Source organism: Gadus morhua, chromosome 17 (genome assembly GCF_902167405.1).
Source record: "Gadus morhua chromosome 17, gadMor3.0, whole genome shotgun sequence".
NCBI lineage: Eukaryota > Metazoa > Chordata > Actinopteri > Gadiformes > Gadidae > Gadus > Gadus morhua.
Window position 1 is genome coordinate 2638598 of NC_044064.1, and position 25000 is coordinate 2663597.

Below are 25000 nucleotides of genomic sequence, written 5' to 3' on the forward strand. Positions count from 1 at the left end.
CGATCCCTGGAGATCCTCGGCACAGGCACGCAGCGAAAAAATGCTAATGAATGCAAGGGAGGGACATCATCTGTGATAAATCATATCGCTCGCGGATTTTTGCTTACCAACACGAACCGTCGACTGCGCGGTAAGCAACGGCCCCGTCGCGGAAATAACTCCTGAGTCCACGGTTTCACCGGCACCGCCGTCGCCACACGTGGCCCCCCCGATCCCCTCGTGGAGGTGTTTGAAAGGAACGCCGCGGGGAAACAGAAGCAATATATATAAATATGTGATATTCTTTGTGCGTGCCTTTTGTTTTTGTTTCTCTCCGACCAACGCTCGCTCATGGTGGGATTAGTAATATCCTAACGCCATAAATCTTTGGAGATATGAATGTCGTGGAGAGTGGGGAAAGTGACGATGCAGCTCAACTGTTGTTGTTGTTGTTGTTGTTGTTGTTGCTGCTTTGGTTGCATTGCGCTGATGTGGCCCTCCCCATTGGACCTGCACTCAGGTCCCGGGTTAGGGGGGTTTGCTTTGCCCCCTGAACCCCAGGGCACTGACCGCTGACAGGCTGACAAGCGTAGGGAGCTGTAGCAAAGGTTAGCGTCGCTCCAAGGGGGCTGGGGACGTCTGATGGCCGCACAATGACCTAAACGGCGTCGGGGTGGACCTGTGTGTGTCGACGTCGCACACAGTGTGTGTCTCTGTGTGACCTATGTGTCTGTGTGTGTGGGTAAACACACAGTGTGCGTGTGTTTGTGTAACCTATGTGTGCGTGTGTGGGCACGTACACGGTGTGCGTGTGTCTGTGTACCATATGTGTGTGTGTGTGTGTGTGTGTGTGTGGGTACGTACAGTGTGCATGTGGCTGTGTATCCTGTGTGTGTGTGCGGGGGGGGTACGTACAGAGTGTGCGTATGTCTGTGTAACCTTTGTGTGTGTGAGTGGGCAAGCGTGTGCGTGCCGTGTTTACGTTTGTGCGGTGAGCAGGCTACGTGACCCCCGAACGTGTGTTTATTTTAAATGGCCCTTGTCACTACCCGTTGACAGCGGTGCCCCCCCCCCCCGGCCCTTCGCCTTTTCCCGCCTCCAGCCTCCGAACCTCCACACGCTGACAAATATTAATGCTAGTCGTGCAAAGTTTGGATTCCCACGGGTGGGCATCTCAGATGTTGGGTGTCTGGGATTAATAAATGATGCCCCCTGCTCCTCCTGACAGGGACTATTCTTAAAACCCGTGGCTGGGACACCTCCATTTTTCAGGGGAGCCGGTGACAGCCGCCGTCCGTATTGAAGTTTAAACTGTACATTGAACGACCTGCTGACGTTTCTCTTTTTCCTCTCTTCTCCTCCTCTGTCCCTCTCCCTCCTCGTGTCCCCCTCCCCTTCGTCTGTCCCTCCTCTCCCCCACTCTTCTCCTCGCTTCCCTCGGCCCACTCTCAGATGTAACCAGCAGTTCTCCTGCAGGTAAGGCTCATTTGATTCGTCAGCCTGCTCTGTTTTTTTTTAGCCTGTGTGTGTTTCTCCCTGGGAAAGTCATAAATAAACTAAGGAGTTGGGGAGAGGATTTGAGAACCGACGAATGGCGACTGCCAAGATGGCGGTGGTTGTGTTTGCTCCAGCAAGTGTATGCAACTCCCTGCAATACTCGCCCCTATTGTAATCCATTGTGGGCATAGTACAGCCCCCCATGCCAACACAGACACAGACACACACACACACACACACACACACACACACACACACACACACACACACACACACACACACACACATAGACACACACACATAGACACACACACACACACACACACACACACACACACACACACACACACACACACACACGGCTAACATACACACACATACCGCTAACACACACACCGCTAACACTAGGCGTAAGCTTGTTTTCGTTTTTTTCCTGCCAAGGCGGATCGTGTGCTCAGGGCCGTGCTCAATTTGAATTTTATTTAAATTAGAATCAAACGGCCCAGATTGTTCAAAGAGTGTGCCATCAGTGTTGACTTAAACAGGCGCACCACGGCCCGCTATCGCTACTCCAGTACAGGGACCTCCACACTGGCACCGGGATGAACGAGGCTGTCGCCGTACGCCTGGCTGTGATCTCCTTACATTATAGCGGCCTTAGAAACCTCCATTCATGGGTGGGGGGGGGGGGGACTTAAGACCTGAGTGAAAACTCTGCAACACTGACTGACTTTCATACAGAGTGGAGGTTTGTGCAAGACGGTGCCCTCCAAATGCCTTGCTCCTCAGCCAGGGGACGGGTTCCAGCGGCGTCGTGCTCCCACGGTTCGCCTCTGAGCCGCTTTCTTCCGCTTGTTCTCGTCTGGGCTTCGCCTGTGTCCCGTCGCGATACAGGACGCCTCCATCTTCCTCTACCTCTTCCGCTTCATGTTTTATTCTTTGAATGACAGACACAGGGGGACGGTATCCCTCCACCCCCTTCCCACTCCTCCTCCTCCTCATTCCTCTTCCTCCTCCCCACCCCTCCTCTTCCTCCTCTTCCTCCCTTCTACTCCTACTCCTCCTCCTCTAACCCCTCCTCCTCCTCCTCCTTCTCTTCCTCCTACTGCTCCTCCTCTTCCTTCTCTTCCTCCTCCTGCTCCTCCATCTTCTCCTCCTCAATCTTCTTCTCCTCTTCCTCCTCCTCCTCTCCACTTCTCCTCCTCCCCACTCCTCATCCTCCTTCTCCTCTTCCTCCTCCTCCTGCTCCTCTTCCTCCTCTACCACCTCCTCCTCCTCCTCCTCAGTCTGTCAAAGCAGTGAACAACCTCTATATGTCCAGCGGAGGTCACTCACATGACATGCATCCACAGGGGCCCGGTCAGCGGGAGCTTTCAGCACTCCCATTGGACGCCAGCATCTGCTCGTCCCGGGGTAAACCAATTACGCAACGCCCCAAGCCGGCGGACAAAGCTAATGAACAGACCCAGAAATGACTTAAAAAAAAAAACATACCGCGTCTCGACCCCCTCCCCGAACACACGTCAGAACGAACACGGGAAGCAAATCCCACGGAATTAGTCCCGCTTTGCCCAGACCGGCCGCGACCGGACTCCCCGCCTCCGAACCCGCGCCCCGGGCGCCGTATTGTGTGATTGAAAACCCAGCGCCGTGCCTCCGAAACCGGCCCCTACCGGTTCCCCACCAGCGAGCGCCTCCGCCGCGCTCGGGTTCTGGTCCGGCGCCCCGGCTCTGTGGGGGGACGGGGGGGGGACGGGGAGACGGAGGCGGGGGGCGGGGAGGGGGTGCAGGGGTGGGGGGATGGGCATAGCGGTGCAGGAAACCCCTGGCTGGCCGAGAATAACAAGTGCCCACGGGAGCCCGGCAGATGGACATCCCACCCTGAGCCGGGCTGGAGCCGGGGAAATCTGTCAAGCATCACGCCAGGCGTTGGTGTGGGTGGTGTGGGTGGAGTGTGTGTGTGTGTGTGTGTGTGTGTGTGTGTGTGTGTGTGTGTGTGTGTGTGTGTGTGTGTGTGTGTGTGTGTGTGTGTGTGTGTGTGTGTGTGTGTGTATGTCTGTGTGTGCGTTTGTCTGTGTGTGTGTGTGTGTGTGTGTGTGTGTGTGTGTGTGTGTGTGTGTGTGTGTGTGTGTGTGTGTGTGTGTGTGTGTTTGTGTGTGTGACTGTGTGCGTGTCTTTGTGTGCGTGTGTCTGTGTGTGTGCTTGTGACTCTGTGTGTGTGTGTTCAAGTGTGTGTGTATGTCTGTGTCTGTGTGTGTGTGTGTGTGTGTGTGTGTGTGTGTGTGTGTGTGTGTGTGTGTGTGTGTGTGTGTGTGTGGGTGGGAGTGTATTTGTGTGTGGGCGGCCATGTGTAGGGTAAAAGTCTGGTGCCTCTGGTGCCTCTTCTAAGCATGAAGCACGTTTAGCAAGGGACCCAAGGGAGGCCATCTTGGAAGGCTTTCTTCAAGGTTATTGACCCGTTCTGTTTGGGATGGTATGAGCATAGTGGTGGGTGGCTGACACTAGTCACGCTGTAGTTATTATCGAATCCCCCAACTGTTGTCAACATAGATTGAAAGAAACGTTTGCTGAGTATTCAATGGTCCAGTTATCAAGGGTTCAGATTTGACCCGGACTCTGCATAGCTTCCCTCCTTTCCCCCCACCTCCCCTTCTTCTCCCTTACTCTCCTGAAAACAAGCCTCTTACTTATTGTATGTTCTACACCCTGGAACGTTAAAATAGTACTTATTATTGTGTAGCGTCTTATCCTAGCTATCTTTGTTGTATACGGGGAAGGGGTTAACCTAGCGAATGTGAGTGCTTGGCTCTTGGTTCTATGAACATCCTCAATGTACTGACAGCGATACATTGTTGTTTCTCTTTCGTCTGACTAATGTACTTACTAGTAAGTCTCTTTGGATAAAAGCATCTGCTAAATGCCCTGAATGTAAATGGCAATGTAAGTATTCATTGTATGTGTATTAATTGAGTTGTGAGTTTGGATCTCCACCCTTCCCATATCCCCAGAGGGGTGGACTAAAAGGTTGTTCAAACGTCCACCTCCCACCCACGTCCCGCCCCACTTGGTCCGCCTCCTCTTCTTCTGTGATTATTTCCGACGCACTCTTCGATAAGCAACGGCTGTAGACGGGGAATGACAATTAGCTCATTATTCACTCCGGCCTCGGAGCCGACTGGAGAGAGGGGGTGGGAGAGAGAGAGAGAGAGAGAAACGTAGACGATGGAGAAAAGAGCACAAAGAGTTCACCGGTGTTTTCCATCAGCGATGGAAATGGACCCAAGGACCGGCTTTATTACTGTATCGTGTCTGGCAGGCTGCATCAGAGGGAGAGAGACGGGGGGGGAGAGAGAGAGAGAGGGAGAGAGTGACTGACTTAAAGAGAGAGCGAGAGAGAGAGGGAGAGGGAAGAGAGAGAGAAAGGGATAGAAAGAGAGAGAGGGATAGAGAGAGAGAGAGGGATAGAGAGAGAGAGAGAGAGAGAGGGATAGAGAGAGAGAGAGAGAGAGAGAGAGAGAGAGAGAGAGAGAGAGAGAGAGAGGGATAGAGCGAGAGAGAGAGAGAGAGAGGGATAGAGAGAGAGAGAGAGAGAGAGAGGGATAGAGAGAGAGAGAGAGAGAGAGAGAGAGAGAGGATAGAGAGTGAGAGAGCAGGAAGAGAGAGAGGTGAGAGAGAGAGAGAGAGAGAGAGAGTGAGGGTGAGAGAGAGAGAGAGAGAGCAGGAAGAGAAAGAGAGAGCGAGGGAAGGGGAGGGAGAGAAAGAGAGGTTGTGCGTTCGGCTGAGCAAACATCATTACCTTGTTCAGGTCTTTGAGATGCTCCTTTGCTTATGGCTAGCTTTCTTAAAGACCAAAGCGCTCCGGTCCAAATGAGCACTAGTGCTTGGGTTGCGGGAATGCGTGTGTGCGTGTCCGTGTGTGTCCATCGCCTCCTCTACCCTTCCGACCAGTCAGCCATCATAACCCCCAGGTGAGGAGTGAGCGTGGGCCAAGTCAGGGCACCCTCACACCACAGCTGGTCCAGAGAAGGTTCCGATCAAGGGGAAGCCAGCCGAGCGAAGTATGGATGGCTTTAGAGGAGAGATCGGATCGGAGTTCAAGAACCAACATATTCTCTCCAACTCTCTCCCCCTCTCTCTCTCGTTCCTCTCTCTCTCTCGCTCTCTCCTCCCCTCCCTCTCTCTCTCTCCCCCTCTCTCTCTCTCTCTCTCTCTCTCTCTCTCTCTCTCTCTCGCTCTCTCCTCCCCCTCCCTCTCTCTCTCTCGTTCCTCTCTCTTTCTTGTCCTTTCTTTTTCTATCCCTCTTTCTCTCACCCTCTCCCTCCCACTCACGCTCTCTCTCCCCCTCTCTCTATCTCTCTCTTACTCTCTCTCCCCTCTCTCTCTCTCTCTCTCTCTCTCTCTCTCTCTCTCTCTCTCTCTCTCTCTCTCTCTCTCTCTCTCTCTCTCTCTCTCTCTCTCTCTCTCTCTCTCTCTCTTTCCCCCCCTCTCTACCCCTCTCTCTCTCTCTCTCTCTCTCTCTCTCTCCCCTCTCCCTCTCTTTCCACCCACCTGCCATGACTTCATGCTCGACAGCAGTGAAGGAATGGAAGGACGTTGCGTGCTGAGGACCAGAGCGATGAAAGACGAGAGATGGGGGGTGAGGGAGACAGACAGGGAGGGTGAGGGAGATAGAGAGGGAGGGTGAGGGAGATAGAGAGGGAGGGTCAGGGAGCTAGAGATCGAGGGTGAGGGCATGGGATAAGATGGAGCGGGTAGTTAGCATTGTTAGCAGTGGTCAGATGGAGGGAAGATGATCCCCAGATGTTGAACATTTACATTCCAGCCCACGCTACCTTCAAGCCCCTTTCTGGTGGTTTGTGGTTTAAATGTGATCTGACAATCACATGACTGGGGAATAACAGCCCCCCCCCCCCAATCCCAGCCATTCCACCAGTATCACTTCACTGCCTGTACCTGGTACATGACAACACCATTGCAAAGTGACCACCTGGGCCCTTCCGTGTATAATGTTGTTGTTGCGGGATAGAGAGAGAGAGACAGAGAGAAAGAGAGAGAGAGAGAGAGAGAGAGAGAGAGAGAGAGAGAGAGAGAGAGAGAGAGAGAGAGAGAGAGAGAGAGAGAGAGAGAGAGCAGGAAGATAAAGAGAGAGAGAGAGAGCAGGAAGAGAAAGAGTGAGCGAGGGAAGGGGAGGGAGAGAAAGAGAGGTTGTGCGTTCGGCTGAGCAAACATCATTACCTTGTTCAGGTCTTTGAGATGCTCCTTTGCTTATGGCTAGCTTGCTTAAAGACCAGAGCGCTCCGGTCCAAATGAGCACTAGTGCTTGGGTTGCGGGAATGCGTGAGAGAGAGAGAGAGAGAGAGAAAGACAGAGGAAGAGAGGGAAGGAGAGAGAGAGAGACAGAGGAAGAGAGGGAAGGAGAGGGTGAGAGAGAGAGAGAGAGAGAGAGACAGGGAGAGAGAGACAGGGAGAGAGAGATAGAGAGAGAGAGAGAAAGAGAGAGAGAGAGACAGGGAGAGAGAGAGAGAGAGAGAGAGAGAGAGAGAGAGAGAGAGAGAGAGAGAGAGAGAGAGAGAGAGAGAGAGAAGGAAGGAGAGAGAGAGGGAGGTACAGGGAGAGGCAAAGAGAGGGAGAGAGATAGACTGACAGAGAGTCGGTGATAGAGAGAGAGGTCGGGCTTTCGGCTGAGTAAACATCATTACCTTGTTCAGGTCTTTGAGATGCTCCTTTGCTTATGGCTAGCTTGCTTAAAGACCAGAGCGCTCCGGTCCAAATGAGCACTAGTGCTTGGGTTGTGGAATGCGTGTGTGCGTGTCCGTGTGTGCGTGTGTGTTGTGGTGCGATGTGATTTTCTCTTCTCTTCCAAAAACGCCTCGGGTGTATCCCCTCCCAGAATGCAAGGGCAGTGTTGATCACTCCCAGCTTGCCGTTTCTCTAAGTGACCATCTGGGCCCTTCCGTGTATAATGTTGTTGTTGTGCGAGGCAGCCGTCCCTGCCTTTCGCCTTCCTCCTCCGAAACCTGTCTGAGTGAGCGCACAATGCTTTGTCATGAAGATCCTCTCCCTTTTTCAATAATAGGGCTTTGGGCCCGTCGGGGCTGTTCCTGCGTCCGTCAATTGTCTTCGTTAAGGTAGAAGCAGACCACGACAGAAAAGAAAATCACTAGCTTGGCGGTTAGCGAACATGTAATTAGGGAGGCGGTGGAGTTTCGCGGAGGTTAATGCTAGCGCTACAGTTTCTAGTCGTTCGCTGGTCAGACTCGCTTCTAACGGGTCTGTTTCGTTAATGGCTCAGAGGCGGCCAGTGGGTGGGGGGCGCGATCTAACCCTAACCCCATTGGTGGGTGAGGTCTTGTGTCATGCGTGTGGCGAAAGCGTTATCAGAAGTCAGGCTAAGTCAGCTTAAAGTCAACCTCGCGTGTCGGAGTTCGGTTTAGGAGGCGCCGCAACCGCTGAGTTAGTTGTTCAACAATGTGTGACTGATGGCTTTTTAATGGAACATGTAAATATATTCGGGGATAATTCGTCGGCCAAATCAAGTAATCATGTTTCCAGCCGCCGCTGTAGAACAAATTGCTTACACTGCCTAGGTGCCGCGACGCGTAATTCGTTAACATACTTAAATTAATTATACAAGCTTAACACACAGACACGACACCGTGCGAACGTGACAGTTGGTGATGTACAACCAGGTGCCCCGGGTCCTGCTTTACTGGTTTCTGTCGTGTTCCACTGCTGCAGGAAGGAATTCTGGGTAATGTAGGAAAATAATACAGGAAATTGTCTGGCAGGATTGCCTTTGGAATTGGATGTTACACAAAATGTTACACATATCGGAAAATCCCTCCAGAAATGAGCGTCACCTCTCAACAGTACAATCTAGCATACATCCGTGTGTTTTTGTCTGTTTTAGCCTTTGGTGTCTTGCAAGTGAATGTTTATATTCAGATTTGTTCAAATAAAACAACAGAATCACATTTGTTCTCAAATAATACACATTTATTGTTTGTTTTTCAATCATTTTTCTTTCATAATTGTATTTTTACCTCCACTGAATCATCACACACACACACACACACACACACACACACACGCATGCATGCACATTCACACACACGTGCACTCACACACACGCACACACACACACACGCACACAATTAGGCACCTGGGCCAGCGCGTTGAGGTACGCTCCCGGTGAACAGATGGCCCCGGTTTTCTCACCTCCGTCCGCGGCGGCGGCGGTGGCGGTGATGATGTCACCAGCAAATGTCCCGCTAGCTCTCCCGCACGGCGCCCGGGGAGCGCGGCGTCCATCAGACGCTAACGGCATATGGCGCCGGCACGTTAACAGTCCCCCCCCCCCCCCCCCCCTCCTCTTTCCTCCTCTTTCCTCCCCCCCCTTTTTCTCCCCCGGCCGTCGGCCTCCACGGGGGGCAGCAGCCCAGCCACAGATCCTCCCTTCACAGGACTCTGTGTGTGTGTGTGTGTGTGTGTGTGTGTGTGTGTGTGTGTGTGTGTGTGTGTGTGTGTGTGTGTGTGTTGTGTGTTGTGTGTGTGTGTGTGTTGTGTGTGCGTTTGCGTGTGTTTATGCTTTTGTATATTTGTGTGTGTGTGTGTGTGTGTGTTTCGGTGTGCATGTTCATGAGTGTGCTTGCATGCGCGCACTAGTCTGTGTGTACATTGCCATCTCTGGGTTTTGTGTGTGTGTGTGTCTGTGTGTGTGTGTGTGTGTGTGTGTGTGTGTGTGTGTGTGTGTGTGTGTGTGTGTGTGTGTGTGTGTGTGTGTGTGCATTGCTCTCTCTTGGCTGTGTGTGTGTGTGTGTGCCTGTGTGTGTGTGTTTGCATCCCGTCTCTGGGTTGGGTTGTACTTTGTGATCAGAAGGCGGGCGTTTCATCGCTCCAAAGGAGGAAAGCGGTCGGGCCTCTTGCGGATACACGACGGGGGTTTGAACAGCGTTGCGTACTGGAAAGAGGCCCCAGCCGACAATGTGCTAGGGGCCGCAAAAAAAAGCACTCTTCATACCCGACATGCAAACTTGTGACGGGTATTTAAAGAAATAATCTCAGTTACGAGTAAAGTCATTCGCACCAGATACGGTTGAACGTCAGGCGGGCCCGGCCCACATGTAGGGGCTGTAACTGAGAGCCGCGATGTTTTAATCCACTTGATGCTAAACTCCCCTGCGGCAGGCCTCGGATCAGCCTTGTGCAAACCGGCTCAGAGTGCACACACCGCGGCTGGAGTAATTAATAACGTCAACTCCACGCTCACTTTCCCGTATTTTTTTCGGTGCATTAAAGAATAAAAACATTTTGAGGCGTCCTTGGGGGCCGTCTGCACCTTGCCAGGAGGCATGCTATGACAGATGCCTTCCCCGCCCAAATATAGATGCTCCCCCACTCAGAGAGGCCTTCAGGTGCAGTATTAATCATCCCCGGTATCGTTTCATATGGGCTCTCTCCTTCCACTTCTCTCTCCCTCTCCTTCTATTTCTCTTTCTCTCTCCTTTTCTTTCTCTCTCTCTCTCTCTCTCACTCTCTCTCTGTCTCTCTCTCTCTCGCCTTCTCTTTCGCTCTCTCTCTCTCTCTCTCTCTCTCTCTCTCTCTCTCTCTCTCTCTCTCTCTCTCTCTCTCTCTCTCTCTCTCTCTCTCTCTCGCCTTCTCTTTCGCTCTCTGTCTCCTTCTCTTTCTCTTTCTCTCTCTCTCTTCTCAATTTCTTTCTTTCTCCTGCTCTCTGTCTCTCCATATTTCTTTCATTCTTGATTTCCTTATTTCTTTATTTTGGTTTCCTTCGGTCTTATTTCTCCTTATTTCCTTGTTACTAATTTCCTCTCTCAGACGTATTTTTAAGCACTTTTTGACGCCATGTCTCTGCCCTGTTATTTTATCTCTGCCTAGGAACAATGTGTTCTTTAGAAACCTCCCATTGCGTCGGAAGACCCTCTTTCTCAGTGTGTAATTCTCCAGCGTTGATGTCCCACTGGAATAAGTGCTGCTCTTAAAACGTACCACTACCCAGTGCTGTTCATCGTGACAGCACTTGCTGTCTACCTGCATGTGGGCGAACCATTGATTCGGGGTTGTCAGCGCAAAGGGTTGTCGATGTGTCAATCGACATGAGGGGGCTGTGATCGTGTCGTATTGTTGATATCAACACATTGTGACAGTCAGGGACTCTCTGTGTGTGCGCACACACATCATTCAGTAAGAAGGAAGGGCGAGGAATACGTTTGTTTGTGACCAAATTAGAAGGTTAAACGGTCAGAAAACAAACGGCTCAAAAACTTCATTGAAACCGTTCCAATAAGTGTGTGAGGATGAAAGAGGAGATGAAATATGTCTGAGGTGGATAATTTTTCTGTGGGGGGCCAGCATCATGTATTTCGTAGCTCGGTTCTGTCCACTGGACAGAATCCACGACCTTGCTTTGTGAGGTTTCGGTGTCAGAGGTCATCCCGTGGTCAATCCATCTGCCTTGTCTAGCTGCCATGGACCACTTGGATGTCCTTTTAACAGCACAGCGCCTCGTCCTTTCTTCAATCACCGTGTGTGTCCCGGGGACCCCACACCCTCTCTCGTTGGTGGCATCGGACCAGAGCCTCTCATCGAATAATTTAACTGCCGTTGGTGAGATGATTAAATCAGTTGGCGTTCGATGTTGTTATAGAGCTACCTCGTGACGACTAATAGCTGTTGTTGTTTGTAGCTAGAGCTATAACGGATACAAACCATAGTGTTCCTTGAATAATGTATGACCGTATATGCGATTAGATATACACCTTCAAAAGATCTAAAGACAAAGTGGGTCAGCCGCGCCGAATGAAAACACTCCGCCATTCGCTTCACCATCTCACCCAATGAAATGTCTCTGGAACATCTCGATATTCTGGCCTTAATGGTAGCAGAATAGTTATAGTCTCCTGGCTGGAGAACACCCGAAAGCTTTAGCTTTTATTTCAGGTGTGTAAACACAATTTCCACTCTCACGTTCAGTCTTTTTTCCCTGTGAGCCAAACCACGGAGGACTAGTCTTTTGCGGGCTCGACTGTGTTCACAGCAAAGCTCTGTGCACACTGAAGAACAAAACAGACCCTGCTGTACTTACCCCTCCACCTGCACCACCAACACGTTCAAACATCTGATAACTGGTCTTTAGTGAGAGCTGCCGAGCGTGAATTGTCCATGAAGCTGAAGCTGACCTCAGACCCTGCCCAAAGACATTGGAGCGACCATAAACGAATTGGGGGGTATAGGGGGGGAAAATACATAGCACGTTCCCGGTGCGGTCAACCAAATGGTGATTGACTCCTGGTTTGTGTTTGCTCCAGGCTAGCCAACAGGGATCCCGGGGTCCGCCAACAGCAAGCCTCATGGCTTCAGCACAGGATGCGTGCAGGCAGGGTATATTTGAGTATTTTTTAAAACCATAAAAAAATAACACGGAAAAACATACATTCCTCTGCCAGTAAATGCCTGGCACCTCCGCTGTGGGCTTTAGCTTAGCGTCATGATTGACACTGCAGCAGAGCTCCTCTTTTTGCCTTTTGATCACGGCTAAACTGCTATTAGAATAATTGTGCTCCAGCCCACACAGTGATGGTTGTCATTAGGTCACTACCGTCTCTCTCTCTCGCTCTCTCTCTCTCTCGCTCTCTCTCTCTCTCTCTCTCGCTCTCTCGCTCTCTCGCTCTCTCTCTTTCTCTCTTTCTCTGTCTCTGTATCTCTGTCTCTCTGTCTCTCTCTGGCTCTCTGTCTCTGTCTCTCTCTCTTTCTCTCTATCCCTGTCTCGCTCTCTCTCTCTCTCTCTCTCTCTCTCTCTCTCTCTCTCTCTCTCTCTCTCTCTCTCTCTCTCTCTCTCTCTCTCTCTCTCGCTCTATCCCTTTCTCTCTCTATCCCTTTCTCTCTCTATCCCTTTCTCTCTCTTTCTCTCTCTCTATTCTCCCCTCTCTGACACGCACCCGCTTTATCTCTGTCTGCTTCCAGCTCCCTGTGGCTTGTGAAATGTATCTGGCATGGTAATCGGCTCAGTTGAAGAATTGCCGGGACAGAGAACGTAGAAAAAATATCAAAAATCTAAGCCACTCCATGCGTGAGTAACAAGCTGACCAAGCACAGGCAACATCACTGAATAATCCCTCGCGCTTCTCTCTCTGCACCCCCCCACCCTCAGCCCTTCCCAGGCCTGCTGTAATCCCGTTGTTTCACCTTGTTTTTTTTGTCTTTTCTGCAAACATAACTTTTCCCCTTGTATTTACCAGCTCTGGGTTTTCTCTGCGTTGGATCTCATGGCTTCATGGCAGATTCACCCACGGTGTAAACCTGGCAACCTTCAATGTATCCGAAATCCTCGGAATCAATCCTAAAAGAATGACAGATTCCTGACATCCCTCCTCAGAAACACAAACATATTGAATAACTGCGATTCCTGATGTAAGGAGGGGACAGTTATACAGATGTTCAAGTAAACTATGACAGAATAAAAGCCTTTACTGAACTTGGACAGGTCTTTTAGCAGTGAATGGCCCGATTCAACTAGGCTAAGTAGAGTTTGGGTGTGTTATGATTGTATTAATTCATAATCCAGCCTTGTTAAATAGGGATGGTAATATTATTAAGGTGGAGGTATTGCTTTTCATTCATTGACTCTAATTCCCCACACATCTTGGGTGCTTATTGCCTAATGAGAAATAAGAAAGCACTTACAGGCATCCATAGACACTGAACGGCAAGTAGAGATTATCTGTCTGAGTCACTCACACTCACTCACTCTCTCTCTCGCACTCTTGCTCTCTTGCTCTCTAGTTCTCTATGCCTCTCTCACTCTCTCTGGTTTTCTTTATAGCTCCCTCTCCCTTTCTCTTGCTCTCTCTCTCTCTCTCTCTCTCTGTCTCTGTCTCTGTCTCTGTCTCTGTCTCTGTCTCTGTCTCTCTCTCTCTCTCTCTGTCTCTCTCTCTCTCTCTCTCTCTCTCTCTCTCTCTCTCTCTCTCTCTCTCTCTCTCTCTCTCTCTCTCACAAGCTGTCTCTCCCTCTCTCTAAAGCTGTCTAGTTCTCTCTCTCTCCTCTTTCTCTCCCTCCCTCCCTCTAGCTCTCTAGTTCTCTATCCCTCTTTCTCGTCCCTTCTCTCAGTCTTAGTTGCTCTCTCTCTCTCTCTCTCTCTCTCTCTCTCTCTCTCTCTCTCTCTCTCTCTCTCTCTCTCTCTGTCGCTCTCTCTCCCTCACTCTCCCTCTCATGCTAGCTCTCGATGTCTCTCTCTCACCCTTCCTCAAATTATTGCACTTTGTACTAAAGCCAGGGGGATCTTCAAACACATAATTTCATTGTGCAGGCTTCCTGTAGTGTGTTTGGGGGAACCGGCTTGACTCGGGGATCCTAGGGAAAGTAATTACGCCTTTAACGACGGAGGGAGCGGGTCATCGGCAGGTAGATCATGGATGGACATCGAAAACCGTTGTGTTATCGACGACGTCCATAATGAACTGATGCATCGACGCGTCCCCCTCAAACAAATTTGTGGAACGGCGCCGCGTTATTACTCCACGGCTCGTTATGAGCAAATTATGCTAACGATGTTCCTATTTTCCTAAGACCGTGGCCGCTTCCCAAAGTATCTAGAATCTGTCCGTCCCGTCACTACTGATCGAACACGCTCAGGCACACAATTAATACGCAAACTACAACAGCGGCGGAATAAACTAGGAGCGATAATTCATTACGCTCAGCGTAATATGACATCCGATACCCTATCGATCACGGCATGGCTTTAATTTGCTCCTAATGAAAGTGTATTAGTGCCCCTGATTGATTGTTTTTTCACACATGGGAGGGCTTGGTTATCTTACACATAGGCTGCCAGCACACACACGCACACACACAAACACATTCATGTACACACACACACACACACCAAACACACACCTGCATCGATGTACACACGCACACACCCATGCACTAACACACACACACACACACACACACACAAACACACACACACACATACACACACACACACAAAGAGCCACATTCATACACACACACACGCCTACACAGAGCCACATTCACACACAAACACACCACACACACACACACACACACACACACACACACACACACCACACACACACACACACACACACACGAAACGCATCATTCATGCACACAGATCTACACTGCCACATGCACACACACACACACATACACACACACACACACACACACACACACACACACACAAACAGTGTGCAGCGTTATTATCTCATTCTCTGCGCTCTGATTTCCCCCCGAGCCCCGAGGTGTGTGTGAGGGACAGTCAGGGTTCACTTCCCATCAGCCCAAATCCCCCATCACGCCCCAGCCGGCCCTGGCTTCAGTCTAGCACCCGGCGCAGCGCGGCCAGCAGCCCGGAGAACACAGGGACACGTTCAGGGTAGTGAAAAACGGTTTTGGGGGGTTTTTAACCACGAATTTTGGGTTGGGATTTAAATATAAACATATATAATTATTTCCAACCGAATGGAAACGTTAGACAGCATGCAGCAAAAAAAAACAAAAAACGACAGAGATCTTTCTGCTAGTCGGGCCAATTAGCTCTGCCTAATTCCAGAATGTACCGACAGAGCCAGCGCTCAGTCTTCCGCGTGAGTCAGCAGTAAATAAAACAAAAGTTTCTCCTGAAGACTCTCCAAGACGACCGTCTGAGGCTGCGCCCGACGCGGTGTGGCGGAGTGGGTCAGCGCTGGTCTCTCTCTCTGACTCCAGTGCTGCCAGATCACTCTGGTCCACCAACCAGTCATCTGATGCCAATGGTTGAGGTTCAGGGTTGTTTGGTTGTTGTTTGTTGTTGTTGTTGTTGTTGTTGTTGTTGTTGTGGTCGGTGACCGGTTGGAACGACCCCCAGGGCTGTGGACCGTTTTCAGTACAATACAGGGCCGCCAATCATGACTCTTTCGTCGTGTCACATGGTTAGGTTGTGTATTGCACACTCAGCAGTTTAATTATGTTGTGCTCGTGTGTGTGTGTGCGCGCGTGTGTGTGCGCGTGCATGTCTGGAACGCCATCGTTGAGCACTTGAGACGAATTTAGTGATTTTTAATAACTCCCTTCCGCCTTTTCTTCATCTTCAGTCAATCTGTTCACAGCTGACATGTCCCGTTTCCCTGGCAACCGTCTCAATCTCACGTCCACGCCGTGCAAGGTCGATCGTCATGATGGACGGAGGCTCGAACCTCGAGCCTCTAAACGGTGGGAGACGACCCCCCCCCCCCTTATCGACGACGTGAAAACGGCGGACGTCTGCTTCGTGTCGAACATCGCAACGTCTTGATGGCGCGAGGGAGGCGGGGCCAGCGGCCACCGCTTGACGAGTGTCACATCGATGACATCACGGCGTGACACCTCAGATGCCAGCCAGATGCTGCTGGGGGGGGGCTCTGTTCTCACCCCGCTGCCTCCGCCTAAACGATGAGAGCTGACGAAGCGGCCCCCGGGGACTGGGTGGTGGCGGTTAAGGGGGGGGGGGGCTATTTAGCACAGCCGGGGGGGGGGGGGGGGTCTTTATATTTCTTCCTTCCTTCGACTCTCTTCCCTTTCTCCTCCTCGACTCCTTTCTGCTGTCCTTCCCCTTTGCCCTTCCTCTCCTTGTTCCCCGTCTTCGTCTGCCTCTCTAACTTCCTCTCCTCCTTCCTCTTCCTCTGCCTCATCTTTCTCCATCAATACCTCTTCCCCTCATTCTTCATCTTCCTCTCCTCCTTCCTCTCTCTAATGTTCCTGCTACCACTACTTGTCTTCCTCCTCCTCCTCTCCTCCTCCCTCCCTCTAACATTCCTCCAACTACTCCTCCTCTTCCTCTCCTCTGCCTTCCTCTCCTCCTCCCTCCATCTTTTCCCCCTACCTCTCCTCATCCTCCTTGTCCTCCTCTTCATCTCTTTCTCCAACTTTCCTCCTCCTCCCCTCCCTCTTCCTCCTCCTCCTCCTCCCCCCACTCTTCTCCTCCTCCTCCTCCTCCTCCTCTTCCTCCTCCTCTCCTCCCTCTTCCTCCTCCCTCTTCCTCCTCCTCCTCCTCCTCTTCCTCCTCCTTTCCTGCCCAGTCTGAGGGCGTTGTGACAGTTAAATCCCGGCGCGGCGTTACCCGGGTTTAGCCGCTGTGCCAGCGGCGGTGGAGGCAGGAGCCCGGGCCCCGACCAATAACTCTCTGGATTGGATTTGGTGTTTGTCTACGAGACGCTGCTGCTTCTTCAATTTCCACATTAATATCTTTTAAAGTGGTTAGGCGACGGCTCCTCGCGCGGTGGCACCGGCTTCTCTGCAGGAGCGATGTCATGGCCGGCGCCTCCGGTGTTATTTAGCACAGCCGTCCCCTTGTTTAGCGAGACGTCCCTTTCGAAGCTGTTCATACGGCACGAGAAGGTCCGGACAGCTTCACACAAAGAGCTCAGGGAAACGCTGCTGAAAAGCACGGAAGTAGGTTGAGTGTGAGGAACCGCAGTTTGTTCAATGAGCGTTCTAAGAACGACGTCGTAGCGTCGAAAACAAACTCGAGAAGTGGCTCATCTTTTGAAAAACGGGGAAAAGGAGTAAAAAAATAAGAAAAGAGAAATTACTTTTTCCAGCACTCTTTTGTTCCTGGGGAGGAATACTTTTCCAACACGACTTTAAATAGATACATGTTTGTGAATCACACATCCACCAATCTGGGATGAACACCAATTAACATCCTTACAATTTCAGAAGGCAGCGCGCCTCTGATCTCTTCACACGTTGGGCCCGGCTGCTGCTGTCATGACAGGACGCGGGGTGCACGCTTAATTTATTTATTAAGCAACCGTGGATCTATTTCTGAAGTGTTGATTTATGCACTTGAAAGTTTAAAACAACCTCATCACCTCTCAACACCTCCCCTAGCACTGTGCACACACAGACACCCACACCAAGACACACAGACACACACAACCACACCCTCACCCAGACACACAAACACACACACACACACCTTTGCACGATTCCATTCACACGTTCATTTTAATAATACGTGTTAAAGCGCCATTAAGCCTTTCACTGTGATAACCAGATGTTAATTGATCGTGTTTGAGTCAGGCCCACCGTTTTTGCACTCCAGCGTTATACTCTGAAAGTTAGTTTGAAGATGCCAGAAGTTGCCGGGAAAACAAGTATTGTTTGAAACACTTCATATTAAGGGCACGTTGATTAACCATTGATTAACATGCAGTTCATGCAGTAATTAGCATTAATGTATAGTACTATCTTAGGGATAAGGGTTAGTGGGTAAGGGTTAACTTTAAACCCGTTAAATAGTGTATGCATTACTTTAGTTAACAGCTAATTCAACCAAAGTGTAATAATCCCATTGGTACACAAAGAATCACAGTAACATACAGAAACATGAACACCATTAGCATACATGAACACCATAATCAAATTATCATAAGCAAACTGTTCTTACTTAAAAGGTATAACTGCATTGAGTAATGGCAATGAATGGTTAAGGAAGGTTACTCTTACTGTGAAAATCGATTGGAATCAATTCTCTCACCCTGGCAGTGTTAATGCCTTGCTGTTGCCGACACAGGACTACGACGCGATGCAATGTGTACCTGCCATAGGAAGACATTACAGTGGTGAAAGGACAGACGTAACTGATTGAGAAATAACATCCTAGTCACTACAAAAATCGTTAGGACTGAACCCTGGGATTGCAGAAATCAATAACAAACCAGATGAAACCGTGGTCAGGCGTGCCCGTAAGAGCTGCAGCACTGCATTATATATCTGGTGACATTTCTAGTCCCCATCAAAAGGTGTCGAATCTTTAACACCATGCTGAGACCTGTCTGGGGAATCTGACCTATAGCTGTTTGCTGGCTGCTTGGCAACCGAATTGTTCCATTCTTGCATGGGTTTTAGCAACCAACTTTTATTTATAAAAACATAACATTTTCTATAGATTTTTGTTAAGTGTGCAACAACATGAATTAGACTGCAGTGAAAAAGGAATTATTCCGGACTGATTTATTTTTACTTGTTTTGTCGTTTAGTATATCTCACTATACCCTTGAGGATGGTTGGGGATTTATTTTTATTCGGTTGGATTCACACCCGCCATTTTTATCCCTGCGCTCAACCATGGTGATGAGATGGTATAGAAATGTAGAAGGGATTGGTTTCAAACCACACTCACTCACACACCATTTGCAGTCTCCAGTATATTATGCATATGTGTGTGAGAGTAGAAGCCACTCTCCATTTTGTGGGCCCTTCCTGCGTGGGTTGATTTTAGCATTATTAACATAGCACGCACACACACACACACACACACACACACACACACACACACACACACACACACCCACTGTTGCTTTTCTTAGGTTCATTCTGAGTATCCCCTCCTTGCTTAACGTGCTGCAGTTCAGACGCCTATGCAGTTCAAAGTGTGGTGCCTCAGAGCCATATAGTTCACACAGTGCTGGGACCTTGTGTACCACCCCCCCTCACTCAACATTCACTTTAAAGCTCTAGACTCCCTGTGTGTGTGTGTGTGTGTGTGTGTGTGTGTGTGTGTGTGTGTGTTGTGTGTGTGTGTGTGTGTGTGTGTGTGTGTGTGTGTGTGTGTGTGTGTGTGTGTGTGGGTGTGGGAATGTGTGTATGAGTGTGTGCGTGTACTAGTGTGTGTGTGTGTGTGCGTTTGTGCATGGGTGAGCACACACATGCTCCCTTTCCTCTGCTCCTCCTTGCTCCTCCGAGTTTCTCATTACATTCTTTCTTTGCTCTTTTTCTCTTTGTGTCAACAGCTTCATTTTATTTGGCTCTCTTTGGGGCTTTCGGATTGAAACCGCCACCCCCATAAACCTCATCATAACGATAATAGACTCTTCCCTTTGTACCTCACACATGGCAGTGTGGGGCCGTTCAACAGGTTAAACAACATCACCGGGGGGGATACTCCTAACAAGGCACTGCACTGCAGAGGAATTGTATCAGGCACGTTCTCCCATGATTAGATTCACTAGGACCAGACGAAAGTCACTCAAGCTCTATTACGAAGGATGGGCATCTGTGTTTAACACAATCCAGCCCCCCATGCTATTAATGTTTAATGTATAATTAAATGTTCTACATGGCCAACTTGTTGACGGGCATAATTTATGCTTCTGACTCTCCCGTTTGCGACAGGAGGTCAAAGGCAGACTGTGAGATAAAGAGAGAGACAGAGAGAGAGAGAGGATAGACGGGCAGTCTAACATAAATAGAGATGAATACATACACTGAGAGACAGAGAGACAGAGAAAAAGGAGAGAGAGACAGAAAGACAGTGTCATATAAATACATAGAGTCTGACATGAAGATAAATACATGAAGTGAGAGACCGTATGTATCTCTATATGAGAGAGAGAGAGAGAGAGAGAGAGAGAGAGAGAGAGAGAGAGAGAGAGAGAGAGAGAGAGAGAGAGAGAGAGAGAGAGAGAGAGAGAGAGAGAGAGAGAGAGATGCCTCTGGGGAAAGATAGAAGAGAATAGCCAGACTGAGAGACAGACATAGAGACAGAGAGACTAGAAAGAGACAGACAGACAGACAGAATAGAGAGAGATGGACGATGTGAGGGTGAGGATGGCAGGCAAAGAGAGGAGAGACTGAGAGAGAGAGAAACAGAGTGGAGCGAGACAGACTCAGAGACCAGAGACGGGGAATGGAAAGGGCATGAGAGCCACCCCCACACACACACACACACACACACACACACACACACACACACACACACACACACACACACACACACACACACACACACACACACACACACACACACACACACACACACACACACACAGGGGGAAGGGGGGATTGCACTAGCCTTATTTAGCAGTTGAAAGGTGGCAAGGGCAAGTCCTTGATGATGGAAGTAATTACCACACCAGAGAGCGAGCTCATTTTGATGTTTGCCTAAAGGCCTGCGACGGCACTCACGTCCCTCTGCCGCTGGTGTCCTCAGAGCACCTGTCCGCCGTGCCAGCCCTCTCCTCGTGCCCGCCGTCACGTTCCAGGAGGATCTTTGGAGGAGTTTTTTGCCGAGTTCGGAATTACTATTATTATCCATTTTATTTTGCACGTTATTATTTTTGGCTGTGAGCAATCTCTTCGCCACAGGCTTTCGTTGTGGGGCTGCCAGGTGTGTGGGTTGATCTTTTGTGCGTGTATATGTGTGTGTTTGTTTGTGTGTGTGTGTGGGTGTGTTTGTGTGTGTGTGTCTGTTGTATGTTCACCTGGGGGGAGCAGTATGGAGTGGCAGGGATGGGATGTGTGATTCTTCTGGTCCAGGAAACAGTAGACACTATCTTTTCCCCAAAGACAGCTTTTCCCCCTCTCTCCCTCGCCCCCTCTCTCTCTCTCTCTCTCTCGCTCGCTCGCTCTCTCTCTCCCTCTGTATCTTGAGCGCTCTCTCTCTCTCTCTCTCTCCCCTCTCTATCTCTGTCTCTTGGGCGCTCTCGCCCTCGCTCTCTCTCTCGCTCTCACACTCTCTTTCTTTCTCTGCCTCACTCTCGATCTCTTTGTCCATCCCTCTCTCTCTCACACTCTATGTCTCTCTCACTCACTCTCTTTCTCTCTTTCTTATTTTCTCTCGTCACCTCCCTCCTAAGTCTGTTAACTTCTCTTTTTTGTGTCTCCCTCCCTCCTCCCTCCCTTCTGTCTCCCTCCCACCTTAACTCACACCAGTGTCCCTTAAGAAGAAACACAATCAATAATCAACGCCTGCCAAAGACAACACACCTGTCATAGTGTTTACACAGAACTTGGCCTTTTCTCTCACACTCACGCACACATACACACGCACACATACACACAGTTGCTATCGGCAGTATGACAACCCGGGCAGACTTATCGCTCTATCTCTTTTTGTTTCTTTGTTCCTTTGTTTTTCTGTTTCACTCTTTAGTTCTCTCTCTGTCTGGCTCGCTCGCCCCCTCCCTCTCTTCCCCTCCCTCTCTCCCTCTTTCTCTCCTGTGCTCTCTCTCTCTCTCTCTCTCTCTCTCTCTCTCTCTCTCTCTCTCTCTCTCTCTCTCTCTCTCTCTCTGTGTCTCACTGGCAGTGTCTAGAATGCAGACCGCCACCTTCAAACTTCATGCCTCCCCTTGATCGGGGTGGATCGATGTGGGGTGACGGGGAGCCGTCGACTCCGCCGGTCGCATGCCCCCACCTAAGAAAGGATTGGCAGGGGATAGAAAAAAGGGCAATTTCGGTGAGGAAGGGAGATGATTTATCGCCGTTAAATGTCAGCACATAACAATAACTCCATGACTTTAGGAACGGCAAATAAAACGGGGCCCACGAAATGGCACAGGGCTATAATGGCCGGGAGTCAAATGACAGAGGGCTCGGAGGGGCTTATCGCTGTGAACTTACTCACTTTATCACCGCCGTTTGAGTTTGTGTTTTAATATCTGCACTGAACGGGAGGATCGGCTGCTTTCGTTTGGAGTGGAGCGAAGCGGCCCATCATGGCGAGAGGGTACTGCCTTCAAAGCTCTTCTGTTAAAGGGTATAAATGCAGGTTTCACTGAGGCTCACATTGTCTTCAACATGCATGTCACTCAAGAACAGGTTCAGATATCGTCACCATTTTCCTAATCGATAGCTGTGAACAGAGCACCATGAGATGAAACCGAAAACGTGAACCAGTTTGAGACCAGTAAGTCCAGGTCCTCAAAGCAATGGATTGATGGAAATGAAAACCAAAACAGCTAATGATTTATTCTCCTCCGTTTGTAATGAACCCAGACTCACCATGTTGCCAATGCCCCCCAGTGGGACCCTCACCATCAGAATCCCTTTCCTTTACTGTTTCTGGATAGGCGGGGGGTGGGTGTGGGAGTGGATGGGTGTGGTTGGTGGTGGGTGGGTGATGGAGATAGTCTGGCTGATCCATCACTAATCTCCCTGGAGGAGCCAAACGGAGGGTGCTTTTCAGTATGCAGGCTGACTTCATTATGGAAACAGTGTGAATTGCCCCAAAAAAGGGTTTGGGATACTGCATTGACAGAGGCAGATGCATTCAATGGATTGCACCTGTATGTGTGTATGGATGGATGGATGTATTATGTATTCATGTATGTGTCTTTGGAAACATCTGTATGCGGTGACAGTGGCTATGGTTTTGTGGTTTGTTTGCTAATAATTAACAGCTGCGGTCTCTCAACACAGACAACTGCAGCAAGTTAAACACAGCAGAGTGGTTAATTGCCCTGATAGGTACACGGAAGAGCCAACCCTGAGCCACTTTCATCACCATAACTCCTCAACACTCATTCCCTGTGAACTCATTACGAATAATTTCTACTAACAAAATCAATAATACGATTCATTCAGTTTTTCCATAAAACATAATACGCAAATTCCTTCATTATCCATGTACTAATTAAAACCGTGACTTTTCCTTCATGTTATCTCTTATAGCTTACATAGCACGGTGCCTTGTGGGGAGAGACAATCACATTAGTAACAAGCAGAGAGTCGCTGACGGGGTGGCTTGTGCTAAATTGAACCACAGGAGAGGGGGGTGGGGGGGGGGGACAGAGGCGATGTAATTACCACCCCCTTCACCTACATATTACAGGGACGAGCATACCGTTAGACACGCGGGGCCAATCAGGCCACAGGGCGGAAGGGGGGGGGTCGGGCTGCTTTGTGAACGATGACTGGAGAGGTGCAAGCCAGGTCAGACGCAAGCCTCACTTTCCCTTCATCTCTCCGTCTCACTCGCTCTCCCATTATCTCTCTCCCTCCTTCTCCGTCTTGTTCTCTCTCCATCTCTCTTGCTGATTCTCTCTCTTGCTCCCTCTACCTCGATTTCTCTCTCGCTCTCAATCTCTCTCTTGTTCACTCTCTCTCTCATTTTCTCTCTTGTTCTCTCTCTTTCATTCTCTATCATTCTCTCTCTCTCTCTCTCTCTCTCTCTCTCTCTCTCTCTCTCTCTCTCTCTCTCTCTCTCTCTCTGTCCCTCTCTCTCTCTGTCTCTTTCTCTCTCTCCCCATCTATCTCCCTCTCTCTCTTTCCCTCCCTCTCTCCCCCTCCCTCCCGCTCCCTCCCTCCCTCCCTCCCTCTCTCTCCCTCCCTCCCTCTCCCTCTCTCCCCTGCTCCCTCTCTGTCTGTGTAAGTGTTCCGAGACGCTCCTCGGAGGCACACTTCCTTATCAGCGTTCACTGGAAAAACAGCGAAAACAAAACAACAGGCAGAATCAATAAGTCTTGCCGAGCGCTGCCAGGATGGCCGCCGCATAAAGCGATTATATTTGTTTCAAGTGGCGTCGCTGTTCTTTTTTACCGAACCTCTAAAAAGGCTGTGATCTGAGCTTTTTGCGGTGTTATGCTAACCGAGCCAAATGAATCCTGTAAACTGTTTGTTTTATCCGACATCGATGCATTTAATGTAAAGCATTACCCGAGGTCTTGTGGGTAAACACCCAGATTCTTCCCCCGGTGGGTTACTGTGATTGGACACAGCGACCGCTGTATCCACAGGGCGGCGTTCGTTTGTTTGGGTTTTTCTGTTCCAACTGTCCTGTAACCAGGACGATGCCCTCCCTGAGGTAGGCTTGAACCCCCCCTAACCCCCCTCCATCCCCACCCTGGAGCCCCGAGGCGCGATGCCACATATTTACAGGACTGATCCGCATTGTGACAGGCAGGAAGAACACTTCAGGTACAGGTCTTTAATCACCCTGGCATCCTGGCCGCTCCACGCTGCTGCAGATCCGCCCGGGACAATGTGGGGAGTGCCCCGTTACACAGGAGAGAGAGAGAGGATGAGAGAGAGAAAAGGCAAGGGAGAGAGAGAAAGGGAGAGAGACAAAGAGGGAGAGAGAGAGAGAGAGAGAGAGAGAGAGAGAGAGAGAGAGAGAGGCAGAGAGAGGCCTGCTAGTACAAACCTAAAGGGATACCGACAAGTACTTTGCGGGGATCCCTTGGCTAACTTAACATTATTCTCCGGCCCCTGTCTGAGGAGACAAGACACACGTCTTCCAGCCCAGTCTTTTAATGCCCGGGGCTCAACCGGCATTAGCTATTCATTCAGCACCACTAACAGACTCTCTGGCACTGTCCCTTAGAACTTAGAAATATTAAGTGTGAGATTATGTGGTGGTCTTTGGCTGGGCTTCTTGGAAAGGAGTCATTGGCCGTAGTAGTTCTAAGGCTCATCCGTTTGTTGATCGGATGGTTTTACTTATACACGGATTGACCGAAGGACCTGTTTGGATGAGGCCTTCCTCCTTCCCAAACAGAGACAACATCCTGACTCTCTTAAAGTCTGTGTGCATGTGTGTGTCTGTGTGTGTGGTCGTGTGCCTTTGTTTTTGTTTGTGTGTGTGTGTGTGTGTGCACGTGTATGTATGTACGTGTGTGCGCGTGTCTGTGTGTGTGTGTGTGTGTGTGTGTGTGTGTGCGCGTGTCTGTGTGTGTGTGTGTGTGTGTGTGTGTATGTGTGCGCGCCCGCGCCTGTGTGGGTGCTTGCATGGAGAATGCAG

The 25000-nt window shown here is 50.0% G+C and overlaps 1 protein-coding gene across 41 annotated transcripts in view; it reads left to right on the forward strand.

The window, feature by feature from the left end:
* Positions 1–25000, forward strand: part of LOC115529744 (receptor-type tyrosine-protein phosphatase delta) — a 370859-nt gene that overhangs the window by 97172 nt on the left and 248687 nt on the right. For all 41 annotated transcript variants that reach the window (XM_030338732.1, XM_030338746.1, XM_030338737.1 and 38 more), the window contains exon 4: positions 1432–1455. The gene's annotated coding sequence lies outside the window, so the exon portion shown is untranslated. The remainder of the gene's footprint in view (positions 1–1431; positions 1456–25000) is intronic.